This window comes from Tamandua tetradactyla, chromosome 1 (assembly GCF_023851605.1).
Source record: "Tamandua tetradactyla isolate mTamTet1 chromosome 1, mTamTet1.pri, whole genome shotgun sequence".
Lineage (NCBI taxonomy): Eukaryota > Metazoa > Chordata > Mammalia > Pilosa > Myrmecophagidae > Tamandua > Tamandua tetradactyla.
In genome coordinates this window covers 183,607,674-183,612,073 of record NC_135327.1, presented here as the reverse complement: position 1 = coordinate 183,612,073, position 4,400 = coordinate 183,607,674, and positions in this window count along the sequence as shown.

Below are 4,400 nucleotides of genomic sequence, written 5' to 3'. Positions count from 1 at the left end.
ACTAGTGTTTATTGTTTTTTGTTGGGGTTTTTTGGGGGGGTGGGGGTGGGGTTCGGTTGCTGAAAGTTGCTTGCAGGTGATGCAAAGAGGAAGGAGTGAAAGATGCATTTTCTTCACCTGTGCACAGTATCACAGGTGTGGGGTGTATGGAAGCAGCACCCCGGCCTAGAGCCTGGCAACCTTACCACGGGGAACTGTGCCATCAGCAGGGGTGGCCTCCAGGCTCCTTCTGGTGGTTTTGGAGCCACAGACCTCATCAGCCAGAGGAACCAGGACGGAAGAATGACAAAGTAATGACTGGTACTGGTAGGTTAAGCAGATGCGGGGCACCCTTTTTGAGGATTCCCTGAAATACCTGAGGTATTCTTGGCAGGGGTGGAGCTGAAGGTTTAGATCTTCACCTGGGACCTCAGGATCATTGTGAGTTGGAATATCCATATAAAAGGGATCTCATTTATACCCCACACTGGTGAAAACTGGGTGTGCATGCATATTTTCTAATTTTATGCTCAAAATGATTCTGAAAGATAGGCAGGATAAGTATTTCTTACTCGTTTAATAGATGAGAAATCTGAATCTCCAAGATGCTCATATCATAAAGTAACAGATGGAATTAGACCCTGGTCAGGTGCTTTTCCACTTCCACTGAGTAAGAAACTCAAGTTGTTGGAAGGTAACAAAGGAGGCATCAGCCCCACTGTACACTTTATGGTTCTAGAAAGGAAGTATTTATTACATTCAATTATGGGCATCACATTTTAAGAGGAACAAGAATAAACTGGAGCACTCCGTGGAACTAATAAGCCTCATGAGAACAGATCAGGTCTCTCCTGTTTACCACAATATCCTCTTTACCTAACAAGGCTGGCCTGTGGTAAGTGTACAATTATTATTTATTGAATAAAGGGGTGAATCCTGAGGATGAGGAAAGACCTGCAAGTCAAGTCATTTAGGAAATAGTTGGAGAAGCTGAAGACATTTAGGTAGGAGAAAAACCCAATTGTCTTCAAGTCTGCCAGGCTGCAATACAAAAGAGTGATCTGGTTTATTTGTGTAACTCCAGAGCAAAGCACAGACAGTCCAGCAGGCAGGATGAGAGCCAATGGGCAAGTTAGAGTGAGACCCATTTTGGCTCAAAATAACAAAAAACTTTGTAACAATTTAAATTGTCAGAATGCAAATAGTTGCTTGGAATGACCATCTGCCAGGTAATTTTATAAAAGCAAAGGCTTGTATGGGAAAGAGGTTGAATAATAATATTTGCAGAACTATAGTATTTGTAGTTGAGTATATGAGAAAGACATGCAGCGAGAGAGTGCTGGAGAACCCAGTGGTCCCATCCCCCAGTCTTTCCGTGAGCGCAGGCTGCTGTGGTCCTTATTGGCCCTTCTCTCTGTCCCTGGAGATGAGCCCAAGTCTAGTACTTTTTTTTTTTTTATCTTTCCCTATCCTGTCCTTACTACAGAGGCACACACAACTGAATATGAATGGGGAAAGTGGTGTCCAGCCATGCTGTGCAGGGTGGGTTAGTGGAGAATGGTGGTGGAGATAGGAGACTGGGGAATCAAGAAGGAAGATACCACAGTCCAGGGTTTGGGTACTGGGAAAAGGAATGAAGAAGGGACAAACATGAGAGACATTAAAAAAACCCCAGAACCTGTTGACTGACTGGGCATGGAGGATACAGGACAGGAAGTTAAAAAGAATTCTGAATTTTCAAGCATAGTAATTGCACATAACAGAGGAAACTGGAAAGGAGAAAAGTTTTTGTTGCACATGGGTTGTCAGTGAGTGCCGTGGAATGAGCCCAGAGTGCATATGAAAGGGCAGAACTATAAATTGAAGTAGCATTTGGAATAGAATTTGGTATAAATGAGAAAGGTAAGGTCTTGTCGACAGAAGAGCTCCAGGTAAAAAGAGTTAGAGAAAGAGGGTGAAACCTAAAGAACATGCACCAAAACTAAGCCCTGCCAGAGCTCCGGGCTGCAAGACACAAACATTCCCAGACACCGGTTTCCCCATTGATACTTTCTTATACACAATAGTCATTCCCTTCTAACATAACTAGGCCAATATTTTCAAAAGGTGGCAGTAGTATTCTATGTCATATTCTCTGACAAAGAGAGCCTGAGAAGAGCACTTGCTGATGGGTAGTTTATTGTGAGAGAAATGCTAGGAACAGAAGAGAGGAACTGGGACAAGTGAACCTGGGAAGGGTACAGCCAGTCCAAAGATGTGTATTGGCTTTGGGTGACTGGGGCTCACTACTGCAGGTCCTCTGAGGAGCCAGGTAGAATGTGCCTAGGAATTGTTTGTGCAAGGAAAGGAAGAAGAGAATGTTTATCCATTGGTTCTTGTTTCCTAATTGTCAGAAGTTGTCCCATGGTGTGGTAGTTAGATTCAGTTGTCAACTTGGCCAGGTGAAGCCACCTAATTCTGTTGCTGTGGACATGAGCCAATGGTACGTGAACCTCATCTGTTGCTGATTTACATCTGAAGTAGGCTTAGAAGGCATGATTGCTGCAATGAATGACGTTTGACTTAATTGGCTGGTGCTTAAAGGAGAGAGCACAACATAGCATAGCCCAAGCAGCTCAGCATACCTCATCTCAGCACTCTCAGCTCAGCACATGCCTTTGGAGATGCAGAGAGAAATCACCCCGGGGAAAGTTGTTGGAACCCAGAGACCCAGAGAGAAGTCCAGCAGAGACCATCCTGTGCCTTCCCACGTAAGAAAGAACCTCAGTGGAAAGTTAGCTGCCTTTCCTCTGAAGAACTAATAAAATAAATCCCCTTTTATTAAAAGCCAATCTGTTTCTGGTGTGTTGCATTCCAGCAGCTAACTAACTAAAACACATGGTGTGGTAACTCGCACACTTCTAGACTTGTGCATGCCTTGGAATGGCTGAGTGGATTTCTGTAGATGTCCTGTCCCATACACAAAAGCAGGGAAGCCCTGGGGCAGGAAGCAAGAGATACAGAGAGTACACTTTTGAGGCAAGATATCCTAGATTAGACCTACATGCAACTGGAGAGTTTAGGAAATTCAAAATTCCCAATAATCTATTAATTTCATAGCTACTTAATCCTGCTTTCTCTGATAGACTGCTAGTTGCCTACCCAACCCAACAGCGATACTCCTGCTTCCTCTTAGTAATTCTACCATCCTTAGTAGGTCCTCCCCCATCATGCTGACAGCACCAGGAAGCAGTGTTCGCTTTAGGCCTTCCACGTAAGGATCCCCAGTGTTGTCATTGGGCACCACAGTGTCATGAGTAGGAAAGGCACCTCTCCATCTGCCTTGGGGCTGTCTTCAACTATGGGTAATGTCCTTAGGCAAGTGCCCTTCTGTTGCAGTCTTTATAATTGAATGGTTGCAAATGTCATGATTAAGTCACCCTTCTTAGGAAGTAAACTTCCTCTCCTTAGTTTCATAAATATGGGGATTGGACATCCCCTTTCAGACTCTAGTCGGCTTGATTGACAGCTGGGATAAGGGACCAGTAAGCTGTTGTATTTCTTTTTGCTAACAGGTACAATTTATCCATGACAGCTTCACTCCTACCACTGAGGCTGGGGCATGAACTATGGTAGGAGAGCTTTGGTGATTGAGGCACTGCTTTTCTCAGCCAGGAAGCGTATTTACTAAGATGCTTCTCATCAATAGGAAGTAAGTGGAAATTTCCTCCATTCTGGTTTCTCCAGGACAGGTCGAATTTGTTGCTTTAAGGAGAAACTTTACTGAAGTCTCTAGGTTCCCACTCTATTTTAATCACTATTGGTTTGAATCTCTGTATTTACAAATTCATTTTGCTTCACTCACAGATACTAAGTGTATCTTTTTTTTTTTTTCACATGGGCAGGCACCGGGAATCGAACCTGGGTCCTCTGGCATGGCAAGTGTATTTTTTTTTTTTTTTTTACTGAGTTTCCTTTGGACCAAGTTAAGGAGTCTCTTTTTCTGACTTCTTTTGATTTTCTGTGATCCCTGTTTGAAGTCCATAATCACACAACCTCAGGGCTTTTCTGAGGATAATGGAAAATAGTAGCCTGAAGGCTCAGGTAGCAGCCGGACTTTGGGAGTTCTGGAATAGAGTCCAGAACTTAGACCTAGAAAACTCTGTGGAGACTTACTTGGCGGCTCAGATGATCTGGCCCTCCAAGGACTGTTAGGCTGGCTTTACACCTTGGGAAGCACAGAACACAGGAGTTTCCAGAATGAATGGAAACCTGCTGGTCATACCTTTCCAGTTCCGAGAGATGCAATCTGGGCCACACAGTTGGAAATTGTTCTTAGGGCTTAGCGAAAGGAGTTGAACCTGTTTATGATTTGTTTCAATTAATTTAGATTCAGCTTCATGTGACAGAAAACACAAAGCAACAGTATCTTTAAAAAGTTT